We start from the raw sequence: 16,622 nt of genomic DNA on the forward strand, positions 1-16,622 counted from the left end.
TTGGGAATTTTGTTTGCTATTGACAGACACAAAACACTGTAGGATGTCAAAGTGAAAACAATTCTACAGATCCTCCTAAGTGAACAGAAACAGAAAAAAACTCACTCCGTAAGTATTCACCCCCTTTCCTATGTCACTCCTAAACAGGCTCTGGTACAACCAATTTTTGTTTTATGTCACATTTGAATGGAGTCCACCTATATGCTGTTCTGTTCCGTTTAAATACACATGGCTTAACGGTTAATTAGTACGGCTCCCAACAAACATTACATCATGAAGATAAAGGAACATTCAAAGCAAGTCTGGGATAGGGTCATTGAAAAACACAAAGCAGAGGAAGGGTATAAGAACATTTTCAAGGCATTGAAAAGTACAGTACAGTAAAATCATTCTAAAGAAGTGGAGAAAATATGGCACAGCTGTGAATCTGTAGAGCAGGGCATCTTTAAAAAGTAGAGTATCAAGGCAAGAAGGGCACTCGTTAGAACACCAAGAGGCCTACGACAGCTCCAAATGAATTATAGTCTTTCACGGCTGAGATGGAAGAAACTTCATACAATGGCAGTTGCCCTGGTGCTTCTCAACTTCATGGCTTCATGGGAGAGTGACAGAACAAAAGGCATTGTTGAAAACAAATATCAAATCTCAACTACAATTTGCTAGCAGGCATGGAGAGAGTGTGAGACCAAGTGGAAGACGGTTCTATGGTCTGATGAGACCAGAATTAACCTTTTTGGCCTCAACACTAAGGGCTATGTTTGGGTGCAAGAGTAACACTGCACATCATCTTAAGAACACCGTCCCTGCTGTGAAGCATGATGGTGGCAGCTTTATGCTCGTGGGATGCTTCGCAGCATCAGGGCCTGGAAGACGTGTGTTAATAGAAGGCAAATTGATGCAGCAAAGTACAAAGAAAGAAAACCTGCTGCTGACTTCCAACAGGACGATGGCCCAAAACATGAAGCCAAAGCCACACTGGAGTAGCTTCAAAACAAAAATGGCAATGTTCTGGAGTGGCCCAGTCAAATCGAAAATCTACGTCAGGAAGTGAAAATTGCTGTTCACCATCCGACGTGAGGGACCTTGAGCAATTCTGCAAAGAAAAATGGAAGAATATTGCATTGTCCAGATGTGCAAAGAGGGTAGAGACTTATCCCCCCATTAGAAGTAATTTCTGCCCAAGGTGCCTCTACAAAATATTGACTCGGGGGGGTGAATGCTAATGCAATCAGTATTGTTTTGTTTCATGTTTACAATTAATATGGAAGGATCTGTAGAATTTTGTCTTCACTTTTAGGCATGTGATACACACCCTAATGTTGGCTCAAATGATGACTAGCAGCTTAAGCACATAAATAGTAATGTATTCATAAGTTTTAGTTTTCTCCTCGTCTCCATTCAACAGATTTTTATTGTTTGCTGAAAGGGTATATTGATTGGGCAGAGGCATCTGCTTATACTGGAGTAGTTCAGGTGGGTAGCTGCGTCAGCATGCATAGGCTGCAAAGGAACAAGTAATAGGTTTATTCCATGCTGAAAAGAGAAAAAAAACATTTTGGCCGTGGAGCCTCACACCTGAAGAAGGCTCCACGGTAGAAACGTGTTTTCTTTCTTCTCTTTTCAGCATGGAATAAACCTATTGTTCATCTGCTTATACTGTTCAATTACTGACTAACATAGGTTCAAGAAAAAGGAGACTCCACCGGTGGGTAATCTTAATGTAACTGTCATGAGGAAGGTAGTGTTGAACGTCTCTATCTACTTTTAACAGCCATATGTTACCTCATGCACACACAGGTATTGAAAGGGGCACACAAGGTGCTAATTACCTTTGTCAGCCAAAATGTTCTCACGTAAACAGTTATGAATTTTGTGAACACTGCAAAGTGGAAGTGCATGCTGGGAGTGGGGCGGCCCTGTTCTCCTATGAAAGCAGCAAGGCTGTGTTGCAAAATCCAGGCCAGTCAACGTTTTGCTGCCTTTGAAGCACAAACAAATCATCAGATTAAGGCTTCAGGATATGTTGAGTACAGAAGGTTTCACTGGGCCAGTTCAGCAAGTCTTGAAAGGCCAGAAGGCACGAGTCCTTTAAAAGAGAATACGCATCTCGTGGACTGGCCAGTGAGGGCCAGGATTTGGGATCTCTGACCGATGACAGTGTCCTCCAGTTGACAGGAAATATGTCATGAGTAGAGATGCTTTTTTCCTATATGGGATTTGTAAGCCCAGCACATGTGAATGCTGGCTGGTTTACCCTTTCTGAGCATTCCATGAATTCGTAAGGGCCTTTGGCAGTTGGGATAATACTTTATATTACTCTTCATAGACTCCCTGATTCAAACCATGCGGTTTCCCCTGTTTGGGAGCGGTGATAGTGTTGGCCAATACTGAAAACCAACATTTGAGCAATTTTTCAAATTTAATAAGTTCGGGGATTTATGAGTTGTTTGCTGTGGTTTAGCTGTACTGTTTTGTTTTTATACAATGACAGTAAAATTTTACAAACGGTAATAAAGTTATTTAGAATTTATGCAGAGGCACCCTCTCAGTCAGAATACCATGAAATCTTTTGCTCTTTAATCATCTCACAAGCAGGCCATTGCATGAGCGTCTAATACTGACATGCTGGCTTCCAAAGAACTGGAGCAAAACAAACTCGGAAGAAAACCCAACATTTATTCTAAAAAAATTGTAATGTATATATATATATGCTTGTGCTGGTTACACATCTGTTTAAATCTTTTTAAATACTGCCTCTGACAGATTTGTACACCATTGTACCGAGGTTCGAAATCTCTTGATTAATTTCCGTTCTGGCTGTATTATTAATGAGAGGAGGTTGACTTATAAAAATACAGCTCTTCGATGAGCTGCTTGTCAGATTCTGTGGCATAATAATTTGGGAAACAAACGGCAATCTGTAACGCATGAATGGAACTTTGTGATTAAATCTCTTCAGTGCAGGTTTTTTACACTCATTAGTCCATACCTTTGGATGTAATGTATAGCACTGATATCGCTTCTTCCAATAATAATTGATGTGATTGAATAGCACTAACAGATCAGCCTGGGGAAGAATGTGATGGGACTCGGTAAACTTTGACCGATTCCGATTAGGTTTTCATGGCAAACTGGAGATTTTCATTATTTTAAGTTGTGGGGGATCACAGATGACGCAAGTTTAATGGAAATCAAAGGGCAATGTGACCGGTAGCTGCTATGACTTTTCTCTCTGTCTCCCGGTTCGAATACCCGCTGTCAGAATCATCAGTCAGATGGTGCCATTCTGCCCAGAGGCAAAACCACAGAGGCACCAACCCACGACTGGCAGAGCATAAAGAGAACTCAATGAACTAAACACATGAAAGGCAAAGCCTGCTATTATAAATCATGTAAGTCAGTGCTAACAAGAAAGAACTGAATCTTGCTTTCATAAAGCATTTTAGTATAACAGGAAAGCAAATAAATACATATAAATTACAATTATTTCGCTAAAGAAGACTGTTGTAACTTTAACGAAGGGCAAACACGCATTGCAAACATTTGTTTTACTTATGACAGAATCCAAGCTGTGCTGTGTAAATGCCAAAAGAGCTGTTTTGTGCAGTGGATTGGAAGGAACTGGGTGGTGCAGTCCTTGGCATTGCTGCCTCGCAGTGCTCTGGTCCTGGGTTCAGTTCCTGGGGAGCTGTCTATGTGGAGCTTGTATGTTCTCTCTAATATTCATGTAGGTTTTCACCAGGTGCTCCGATTTCCTCCCACAGTCCAAAGACCCTGGCTGTTGGGTTAATTGGCTTATGGGAAAAATGACCCTGGTGTGAGTGTGTCTCTGTCTGGGGTCTGTGTGTCTGCATTGCAAAAGACAAGGGTGTATCCTGCCTTGTGCCCTTTGTTTCATGGGGTAGGTTCTGCCCCACCACAAACCTGTATTGAAAACAACGGTTAGAAAATGGGTGAATGGAACTGTATGTTGGCTCTTAAACTTTGAGGCCTCTGAGTTTTAAGAACAATGTACAAATATGCTACTGTAGACGTTTTGGGAGCTTCCACAGATTTTTCAAAACCACTACATTTGCTGAATGTCTCGAGGAGGAATTCGTGACAGTAGCTCACGCCTTAAGAAAGTGCTGCAAGAGGGCAGTCACGGTTTTGTCATATCTGCAAGATGTAAAACATTGTTTAAATGGTGTTCGCAAACCTGAATTAGGAATACTGTTAAGCAACATTGTGTGCGTGTAATGTGTTATTCAGACGGTATTAACCCTGGTGAACACCTTGCACTCCAAAAGGTCACGTGTTTGGGTTTTTGTTCAAGACTGGCGACTGTAGCTGTTGGAACAGGAAAAGCAGAAATCCAGTGCTGTGATTTACTGCTTTCGCCTTGAGGCTAAATAAACATGCAATAGAAAATGTCATTTTTGATTCATTCCTGTAAAAACATCCTTAATGGGAGGAGTGTGTCCGTGTCTTGTTGAGACACTTGCTCCAAGCTGTTGATCGGTCCTCGGTTTTAGGGCTTTCAGTTACAGCCAACAGTGAGCAGAACGTCCGAAAGTGGGGAGATGGATCTTCACGTATAGTAAAATTCAGGAGACATTCACTAAAACCCAGCAGATAAGTGGAATTTTCACTATTGTCTTGAAAAGAGAAAAAGAAAGATTTACGCGATAGAAAAAAACTTGCCAACATGTTGCTTCACGAATTCCCTGGGATGTTTTTGGAAACTTTAAAGTAATAATTGCACCCCATCGTGCAGTCCTGATAGAGAATATAGGAGTGTTTGAAAACCAGTATCTTCTACAGTCCGAATGACTGGTTTATGGGGAAATAATGACGCTTCCAAATTATTTACCGGTATTGTATCCTGGTGATTTGGGGGTATATTGTCAATCCCATTTCATAAAGAACTAGACCACCAGGGGGCTCAGTGTTGTGTTTCTCTAAAAAAGCATTGCGAGACGCTTGAAATAAACGATTATTAATAGCGAACTATCTGAAGTTAAACGAAGAAAATGCCAAGCGATGTAAAAATTAAATGTGAAAAGAAGAAAAATCAAAGTTTCGACTGTTGAACCTTATTCAGGCTTTTAAAAAAAAAACCTCACACGTGAAATAAACAAAATGTAGTGTTTGTCTCATTTCTTTTTACTTTTCGGCTAGTAATTAACTTCTCCCAATTCCTTTGAAACTCGCCCTCAGACACATTTCCCTCAACATATTATTCTTGTTGTTAATTCGAATACTGTTTATACGGAGAATTTTCAGTTTATCTTAATTCGTGTCTATTATTATAACATATTATATCCCAGGTATGGGAAGAAAAAAACAGCCCCAAAATCATTTATGGATATAATTACTAAATAATCTAAAGAAATATTTTTATTTCCAAAAATGATAAATGGATCATTTAAAAATCATTTTCTCTATCTTTTTTTTTAAAAAATAAAACTGTTAATGAAGGGCTTATGGAAATATTTTGTTTTTATTTTCATTGAGTTTTCGAAAAGGACACGTACATAATTTTCCAGTGAAATATGAGGAATCCCTTTCCCCAGAGGTGTATTTCTTTGCCTAGTGTTTTTATCATAATGGACAAATGTAATATTTTCATTGTATTCAATTTGAATTTAATAAACATTTTTATTAAATTATATTATGAATTTCGGAAAGTATGTGTAGTATAAAGGCATGAGACTAACAGAGGTTATAATGGAGTTAATAATTGAATATGCACTATTACATTTTGAATGCATTATTATACAAATCATTTTATATCCCCGCATGAAAAGAAAATTTTGCGTTTTCAGAATTGTGTGTCTAGATTAGTTCTACTGTTTATACATTCTAAATCAAATAAACAATTATGATCTGGTTCTGAGTTTTTTTTAAGTGCTTGTAAATACAATTGTATGTTAGGAAATACTATTATTCCTATGTTTGCCCCCCTTGTTTTAGAAAAACATACAAACTATGTAAGATTTCAATGGTCCTCGGAATGAACAAAGCACAGAAAACAACGTCTTTGTTTCATATTGACTAACAGTTTATTTAAAAAGTCTTCCTGCACAGTTACTGTAGATTGTGAAAATGATAGCACTAGTGCACAAGTGTCTTTCAACTGCTTTCAGCTCATCATGATCTGATGCGAGTGACTGTTTCCTGTGACCTGCATTTCTCACAGGTGTATTAGTTTCTCTTTTGATGCCAGTGTATCGCATGTTTTTTTTATAGTTTTTCTCCAGACAGCAAACTTGTCAAGCAGAATGGAAAAGTGTCCTTTGTATCTGTTCCAACACTGAGAAATGGCTCTATGCTGAATTTGTGTGCTTGTGCAAAAATTAGAATACTTTCTTTGTGTTGACACGATCCAGTCATGATAGCGCAAACCAAAAACAGTCATTTAGATGCAGGCATACTAGAGGACTCACATTTTAGTTGACCTAAATCCATGTCTCACTTATCATTTGTAAGAATAAAGAGGGAGGTGCAACATAGACAAGTCGGAGGCCATTGTTCTGTTTGTAAATAACTGCTTTGACAAGACCCAACTTCACATATCAGTAAAGCACAAACAAGCAGGTAAACAATACTCTGGTTATAACCTGTATGCAGTTAACCCAGAAGCTTTATATTTCTAAAAGTCTATCAAGGTATTACCACACAAGAACCCTGCTCAGAAATGATATGATTCTTTAGTACATGCCTATAAGCTTGGCTAAATTAAACACTTGGCCTCTTTTACAGTCCTATTCGGTCTGAAGTGATGTGTTTCAAAGAAGTCTAAAGAAATTCAGTGCTACCTTTTAAATAGCTCTGCTGCGCTCCAGCTTCAGAAATCAAGCCTACAGAATAAAATCAATTAAAGAGTCCCATTTGAAATGATCAAGTTCTGCAGCAGTCAAATTCAAGAACTGTTTCCCGCAGTGATAAAGAAATATCAATTAAGTGTATTTGCAGTGTAAGCTTTTTCCTCCCAAGTTTGATTCTATTAATTTATTATACTATAATTTTAAAGGTTTTATAGAATATTTACCCAGTAGAGATGGAATGGGGAAGAGTACCGATAAAAGGGAATAATATTTAAAAACAAACACACAGTGGAACCTCCTTCCATCCTGAGTGCTTAGCTGTCTGTATTGTTGGTGTATGCTCTTCTTTTTTTTAATTCATGGCTGTTTATGTTAATTTATACATTGGAAATGAAATATGCAACAACATAAAAAGATTAAATCCGTAAGTGAAACAACAGATCATTTGATATAAAACGTTATTAAATGTACAGTGAATATATTGCTTTTGTGTGGTTAGCTAAACTTTTTTGAAATGCATTCAGAGGGCATACTTTCAGTCATGCATCATACTGGTATGATTTCTTGTGTTGGTGCATTTTAATAAATGTCTGGTTAGGATGTATTAGTCCACCAAACAAAAAAGATTATTCCTTGTTGATGTACATGTTTACAGAAATATTTCACTTTGCCATTTTAAAATACCACATCAAGGTGAATTACAGCACAAATATGTTTGAGGTTGTTTTTTCTGAATAAAAAAAAAAATCATTGGCTTTATAGAACTTCAAGAAAGAACAAGTAGGAATGCAGAAAACTGCCAACAGAAGAAAGAATCACTCCCTGCATATGGTGGTATTTTTCAGATACTCGCAAAACACCCTAGAGATTCGTTCAGGTCTTCAAAAATAAAGGATTGCTCTCGGAGAGATGTGGTAATTAAGTTACTGAAGAAAAAAATCCTTAAGCATTAGTTGGACTTAGAAGAAAAAATCTGGCCAAGTGTTCTCAGAACAGTCTTAGTTACTATTTGCTGACGAACAATATGTTTTCTCTTGTTGGCCTAAATATACTGTATTTTACAAAAACATAAAAATTCAGGCAACAGCCATCTAATCTGAAATCTTGTAGCTGAAGAATAGGATGTGGGGGAGGGAGTATTGTGAAGCCGACTTTTGACAAGACACTTTCACATATTATGGAGGTAGTAGGTACAAAATAATGCAGGCACCACTGCGAACAACATGCATAGCATTGACTAGCATTGCTGTCAAAACACAGGTTGAAGAACGGTGATGTAACCACACTCAAGTGATTAGATTGATGGTCTCTCTCTCTCTCTCTTCCTTTATGTAATGTAACACTTTTTACGAGACTTTATCTTGGAATTAACCCTTTTGGAGCACACCCATCTGAGAGCAGCAGCCACTGTTTCACCAAGACTCGCATACTTGATTGCATAATTACTGCAGCTGTATTCGCTCACGTGATGCAGGGGGTTTGTTTTAAAGGCTGATTATTTGTGACCCTTGCGGTTTGTCATTGTCCTGTAATTAAGAGAGAGGTGCTTTTTGCGCCCCCCTACTGATACTCAGATGTTTCCAGCAAATCTGGTCTGGTTCAGTCCGGTCTGCGTTTGCGTGTGTGATCTGCAGCTGAAATTAAAGATTTTACATTAAATAAAGGTAGAAACTGATGTTTAAGTGTATATTTGTGACTCCAGTCTTGCTGAACAGAAACTTGCTTGTGGAGAGTATAGTAACAGTAAACCATTTGGGCACAGAGCAGAGGAAAACAAAAAACCCCAGTGGGAGAAAATAAACATCTGGGTGTCCTAGGCCTGATGGTAGCCTCCATCCTGGCAAGGAATCAGTGGTACATTTATTATAATAAATCATGCGCAATCTGATTTGGATCATACTGTTCTGGGTCTGTCTTCAGGGTTATCGGAGTGAAGTAGCCGAGGTTTCTTGGGTCTGCAATCTTGGATCTAGGATACCTGATCAGTTGCTGTCAATCGCTGGTACTTGCACAAGAAAGAAAGGTACTGTATTCATAGCCCTCAGTGGCGAAAACGTCGATAGCACCGATGATGCCCCTGGATGCTTCACATCCACTGATAGCTCAGATAAGAAACAGTAAGGTCTGGACTACTAGGCCTGATTTGTACTCTGAATTGATGACTTTACTGTTTAAACTGCTCAGGAACACTGCAATACTCAGGAACAGCGCACAACCTCTGACTAATGTGGATTTACACAGTACTCAATAATACACAGGGTAAATACAAAACAAAAAAACCAATACACAAGTCAAGTGAAAACATATGTGAGGCATAGAGTAAGGCAGGAATTGCACGGCCTCTGCAGTTTTACACTGTATTTTTAATCCTGAAACTGTTTTTCAGGCAGAAACAGATGTTAAAGTGTATATTTGTGACCCCAGTCTGGTTGAAACAGAAACGTGCTTGTTTTGTATTTCCTAGCTGCCCTGTACTATTTTTCCTTTGATGTATCAAAGATCTCCAGCACCAGAAACTACCACACGTTTGCCATGTTTCATGCTACAGACACTCATCTTCAGTTTTGTCTGATGCATTATTGCCATACCATAATTCATCATCTGGGCCCAAGAAGAAATCTGGTCAAATTACTTTGCTGAATGCTTACGGCTTACGGCTGAGGAGGCAAAAATGTAGCAAAAATGTATATTTTCTCATTGCTCACAGCAGTAACAAAGGGCTTATCTCTGGTAGTTAGCTACAGAATCTCTGCCATTATATTTATACTGTTTAGGCTGCCCCCTGAGCAGTATACACAGACTCTGCCTGAATGACTGTAAGAACACATGGGGCCCAAAATAAGTTTTGTTTTAAAAGCACATAAAAAAGCTAGAGGACGTCTTTGCTAAAAGCAAACAAGAACCTGTTTTTATTCCTCTCGCTTCAATGGATTTAAAGGCATGCATGGTGAGAAATAAGAAAACAAAGCACCGCTTCAGTGATCGCTCTAGTTACACCAATCCTCTGAGAAGAGACACTTCTCAAGTTGCTAACTGCAGTAGCGCAGCAGCCATCTGGAACCGTCAAAACTTGATTTGCCATTTTGCAGCTTCAGACCTTTGTTCAACCTTCCCCATAAACTCTCAGTGATAAACTGGCCAGCAGATATGGCCAGCAGCCATATCACCCTGCAACTCACAACTGGCAACCCATTGAAGCTAAGCAGGTGTGAGCCTGGTCAGTACCTGGATGGGAGACACTAGGAAAAACTAAGGTTGCTGCTGGAAGAGGTGTTAGTGGGGCCAGCAGGGGGCGCTCATCCTGCGGTCCATGTGGGTCCTAATGCCCCAGTATAGTGACGGGGACACTATACTGTAAACAGGCGCCGTCCTTCGGATGAGACGTAAAACCGAGGTCCTGACTCTCTGTGGTCATTAAAAATCCCAGGGCGTTTCTCGAAAAGAGTAGGGGTGTAACCCTGGTGTTCTGGCCAAATTTCCCATTGGCCCTTACCAATCATGGCCTCCTAATAATCCTCCTCTATGAATTGGCTTCATTACTCTGCTCTCCTCCCCACTGATAGGTGATGTGTGGTGAGCGTTCTGGCGCACTATGGCTGCCCTCGCATCATCCAGGTGGATGCTGCACATTGGTGGTGGTGGAGGGGAGTAAAGTGCTTTGAGTGGAGTGTCCAGAAAAGCGCTATATAAGTGTAAGCAATTATTATTATTATTATTATTATTAAACTGTTGTCTGCAGCATCTGATTCCAGAACGAATTTGGCACTGAACTAGGAGAGATCCAGTACTTCACCTTTTCTTCTCTGTGACTCTTTCTCTATAATACTGGAGGTTATACCCTCAGAAAAACTTGACATCCCCTGCAGGGCCTAACCTTCGGACCCTTCTGCATTGATCTCTGGCTTAGTCTTTGTCCTTGTTCCTGGCCCTTCGCTCACTTGTCATTGAGACACATTAAATATTCTGCCCACATTCCTCCCCACTGCACCATTTTGAAGCATCCCTCTGAGGCCCCATTTATCATGTCCTACAAGGTGTCTCCTGTGTGGCAGTTTTGCTCCACAGGGTCACTTCTTCCTTAGAACAGTCTTTATGAGCAAAACTGTCAATATGTTAATGCAACACAACCCCTTCAGAACCTTTGCTTATACAAGCAACAGCAGCTACGTTCAGTCTGCCAGAAGAAATGGAAGCATTATCTCAATTTTCTTTGCTTATTACTGTACAACGATTTCTGATTAGAGTGTAACATGCACTATTCAAGCACAATACTAATATTATCCATGCACATTGCTCCTAAATTATGTAGATGATATGAATTTGCCAATAATACATGATACAGACATGAAGTAAACTGACAATGACAGGCTAATTTTGCCCTTTTGATCTTGAGATAATGTATTTTTGATGAAAACCCAAATAAAAGGTGGGGCTAAGTAACTGGAATCTCATTTCCATCTCTACTGTAATGTGACAGCATTTACTGATAAGAGGGAAGTTTCAAAACAGACTGATAGAAAGAAGCTTTTTTTGGGTGTTGGAAGAAATGTTCAGGATGCTGTATTTATTTTTGTAAAGAACATTCGATGTTCTACAAACCTTTGACTTTGGCTTAACAAATTTACCTAATTTGTCTGGACATTTTATATCAACATGAAGACTGCTGTTTATTTCCTCAAGTTATTTGACAGTCCAGGGCATACTGACAGAACAGAAGGAAGAGGAAGACTTTGCTGTCCACAGGGTTTACTCTTTGTGAAACGATTTACATTGTTATACCCAATGGTATCCATCAAGCACCTTTCATCAAAAACGCACAGTATTTCTGTTAGGCAATACCATACATGCACAGGCCATGTTTACTGCTGACCATCATAATAAATGAAAAAAAAAGCACCTGGATTTGAATAAGGAGCAGATGTAAACCTACCCTTATTGGTGCGATTGTTTCTAACTGAATTAAAGAAATGAAGAGTACTGCTTACACTTGGGAATGTAGACTTCTATGGTCTGGCAGTGTGACAGTGTCTTTTCTCTTTTCTTCACACAAATCACACAGAAATAATGACAGCCACATCCTCCAGATTCCTTTTTTAGATTGAGAGCATTTGTACAGTTTAGATTTTTTTTCATATCCCTGACTGCATGACTTCTTTCATATTTTAAGTGTTCAACAATGGTAAGAGATCTGTTGATCTTGCATAGTATATGCTAGATACAGGCATATGCATATAGAAACCAACATTGCCTGTGTAGCGTTGTCAGAAGAGCCTTGCCTTTAGGATTATTCAAGACATCTTGGTTTTACAAATTCAAAAAACTTATCAAACCTCCTCCTATGTTAGCGTAGACAGTCACTTGATGTAAAAGACATCTGCCATCTTTCATGCAATAAAAGTCAATACACAGTGTTCTCTGCTAGTGCAATTATTGGAATTGAATCAATCGATAGCACCACTACATTCTGGCATACAGTGTTTCTGCTCTGCTTCTCAAATGGTTGAGTTCTCTGTGGTGTGTGCAGTGGGCTGCCACCTAATACATTCGAGGAAATGATACACACTTCCACTGTGTAGATTTGCAGTTCTTTAAATTCCCAATCTCATGCACAAAGCTCTCAAACACTACTTTTCTTAACTGAGATCTCTTTTTGTTAGTGAAGACTGGAGATGAGATATTTGTCCTTTTTTCCAGCCTCATAAAAGGTTGTGGAAATTAGACTTTTTTTACCCAGTTTCTTTGTAGAAAGAACTGTGGATGAGTTGCCCTGACGCATGCATTTAGACACAGTGAAACAGATTTTCTAAGGCCTTCCTCCCAACCCCGATTTCACCTGCCACCAGGAGTGACAGGAAAGTGATTAGAAGTATCCGTCATTTGTTTCCACGAGCCCCTGAGCGCAAGGGAAGTGCTTTGTAGTCCGACTCTAATGGTCAGAGTCTGAATTGCAGGTTGATGAAATCACTCTGTTCCCATCACAATATCAGAGTAAATGACACAGCATGAAGGATGCTCAGTAGTGCTTATTTTGAATCTTGGGGTTTGTTAAAAAGAGGTCTGTTTTTCCAAAGAACATCAGTTACTCGTAGTTTACTTTAAAGGAACGCATACTGTATATGCATGGGAACTCATCCTGTGTACATACAGAAATATATAAGGACATATAACAATATGTAAATCAATACCAGATGCCCCATAGTCTTTGTTGGAAAAAATTTAAATTTACGCCCTGCTGATGGGAATTGTGGCTGAGACAATATGTCCACATAGTAACTTGAAATCAGACTCCCTGTTGGTAACAGATGAAAACAGGGCATTTGTGTCTAAGGTTTCCACAAAATGGAGATGCAAGCATGTTTTTTTTTCTATTTATCTATTATTTCTGCATATTTGCTATGTGGTAAGACACAAGATAATTGCAATACTAAGCACAATTTCCCTCATCTTGCTTACTACAATAGAAGAAACTGAAAAACAATTGCAATTATAATTGCATGCGTCACTCCAATAATACCAAATACATGTAAATATGTCAAACGTTCTGTTTAGGAACAAAAAAAGCTTGTTGTAGGGAATATTGATGATGTTGAAATGCAGAACTGCTTATTTGGTTTGTCATTTTTAAGCAACCCGATCTACCAATGAAGTCTTGGAGAAAGCCATTCGGGATACCAACTAGCCACTGAGTATCATCAACAGGCCTGTTGATTAACTCCAACACAGTGTTTTGTATAATCCTGCAGCTGAATTAAGGCACATGTTTCCACTCAGTAAAACTCCAAATGTATAGTCTATTATATGCAGGATACTTGAGGCAAATTGGGTTGTATTTTTTTGTAGTTTTTATAGTGAAGTATGGCGTTGTATACCATTGGGTTCATTTAGTTCAAGGTCCGCTTATTAAAATGAAATGAGGTATTTTCCACACTAACATACAGTAGCTGTATATAGATGCTTGAGGGCTCAGTTACCCTTTGATAATATAAAAGCAGTTGTGGCTAGAGTAAAGATGTGTTGATGAAATATCTGCTAATTAGCATTTGCTGGGGATCAGGATTTTCATGAATACTGTGTGAATTTATTGAATGGCACATGCTCTTGATATGCAGTTTAACCTTCAGTGCAAAACAAAGAGAAGAGACTTTGAGAACAGTTGATGGCACTACATCCTCCATGCAAAGATTGTGAAATTTCACTTCCAAGTTTGGTCATGAGCACATTTTTTAGGCTGTCTCACTTCCTATGTATTTGTATACGTTCAGGATGTAGTGAAAACAGTTTGAAACACCTAAGATCACTTTATTGGCCATATACAATTTCTTGTATTAGGAATTAGTCTTTTCACAGACCCCAGCATGCTCTTCATGAGACACACAGACAGGGAGAGAAGCTTGGCGTCAGAGCGCAGGGTCTGCCATTGTACAGCACCCCTGGAGCAGTTGGGGTTAAGGGCCTTGCTCAGGGGCCCAACGGAGTAGGATTCTTCTGCTAGCTACGCGATACGAACCGGCAACCTTCCAGCCACAGGCGCAGATCCTTAGCCACAGAGCCCACCGTACCACCTGATGAAACCCTTACAAACCTATTTCATACATGTAGAAATGCCAATTACGTTATACCAACACAAAACTAGCAGAGCACATACAAAGACAAACATTTATTTAACAAGTCTGAATCGCAAGTGCAAATTGTTTGGCTGCACACAGTTGTAGGCAGATTCCTCAGACACATCCATCTTTAAGATTTGTCTTTTAACACAACGTGAGCAACACAATCCTGTACTGGAGGTTCAGCACCGATTGGAGATGAGGCACATACCCGAGCAGCAGAACCCCATGCCTGCAAAAGAGGCGGGGGGGCACTGTGTCACTGAGAGCTGAGAGAGAACCCATGCTGACTAATCTCACATACCACCTTTAGTCACGCTCAGTCAATTGTGCGCCATCTTTTGGGGAGTCAGTCAGGAAGCAACCACATCCCACAAGTGTGAGGCTGATCTTGCTGTTAGAGCTCCGTCCCGGACAATGTTGTCCTACAGCTCCTGCAGAGTTCTGCTGTTGCCTAGACAGTATCTCACATTGCTTCAATGCGTTCAGAATCAGATCTCAGTGTGAATCCTCATTTTTCCTGTTCGGGATAAGCTGTAAGAAATGGCTGATCCTTCTGTGATGGGTCACAGAATCAGTCCAAATAAAGTTTAGGCCAAATGTCCTATTCCATGGTATCACAGTCTAATGACTAGGGTGCCAACCTGGATATCATAAAGTCTGTTTCCTCATGCAGCACTTAATGTGTTCCTCTACATGATTTGGAAGTATATATTCACCAAACTGTCATCACAGCCCTGACGTGCTGGCTACTACGGTCAAAACAGAAATCATAATATTTGTCAAATTTGCCAGTGAAGTATACTGTTGTCCATCGGTGACGAGGATACCATTGATGATGTCTTGTTGTTAACAGAAGCCCTTATGCAAGTGAACTTATAGTTGCATAGATCAATATCATAAACTTATATATAAAACAGACAGCAAAATAATGCAATACTTGATATGATAATGCAAAATACTTTAAAAATATTTACCATGCAGGAAGAGATAAGTGCATGTATTTGGCAGTGGAGTAATAACAACACATGGATTAGGGGGGTAATTCAACACAGTACAATATAGTAATATGGTACAGTATAATACTACAGAGAGTAAACAGTGTGTAGGGCTACAGACAGCAAGCGTGGTATGGCCTTATCACACTTATTTGGAGACTGGCTTAATATGGGGAGATCCAGTATTAGGTGTAAAGGTAAAAGCACATATGATCTAGACATCCACCTTCTAACTGTTTCTTCTAATTCAGGGTCGTGGGGGAGTCAGAGCCTATCCCAGAAAGCAATGGGTGCAACACAGGGTACTTATGTGAAGACAAAAAAAAAATGACGACACAAATATGTGGTTAAAAGAAAGAGTAATGCCTAGACAGTATTTTTTTAAAATAAAGAGTAAGCCTAAAGTGTTCTCCATTAAAAAAGGAAGGCTTTTCATGTAATCTGCCTGGAATGTTTTTCTTTTTTAATCAGATAAAGAACCAGTATGGATTCCACTTACCAGCGTATATATATCTGAATTGTTTAACCATTAGTTTCAATTTTCTTTCACACACAACAGTTTCTGTTTGGATGTAAATTAAACTGGCAGCTATGATATTCTGAGTGTCGCCACACCACATATGTTTGGCAGTTAAAACGAACCTACTGTTCAGATAATATCTGGTTAGTAAGCTTAAGTGAGTTTGCTAGAATGAGCACTGAAAATAATTATTATACGTTATTTTGAGTAGCCTGGAATAACTGTATATTACTGTCAGGTTCTCTGAACTTCTGTTTCTCTGTGGTAGAGGTTTTGTTGATGGGTGGAACATACATTGCACGTGGAATTCGGGAGGACTGTAAGGCATTATTTATTGAACTAAAACACTGTGACTTCGTGTATTTCACATATCCAACTTCAAAGGCATTTTTTTCAAAATAGTTGGCAAAAGGATATACAGTAATATAACTTCCAGTGTGTGCTATACATTTAACATAAGCGGACAGCCTGTATCATTCGGTGAGTAAGCTCTATCCTTATGACTCCAAAGAACTGTGGCAGCTTCGCAGAGCTCATATGTGGTGTGCAACACGTCCATAAACCACTTTCTTATAGCGTGATTTCGTGATCGCACATAGCTGAATTGAACCCTAAAGCATTACAGGTTTTCACATTTTACGCTTCAGTTATCCTGTGTACATATTATTTTTAGGATATGTGCATTTTA

Source organism: Lepisosteus platostomus, chromosome 14 (genome assembly GCF_059453375.1).
Source record: "Lepisosteus platostomus isolate fLepPlt1 chromosome 14, fLepPlt1.hap1, whole genome shotgun sequence".
NCBI classification, from domain to species: Eukaryota; Metazoa; Chordata; class Actinopteri; order Semionotiformes; family Lepisosteidae; genus Lepisosteus; species Lepisosteus platostomus.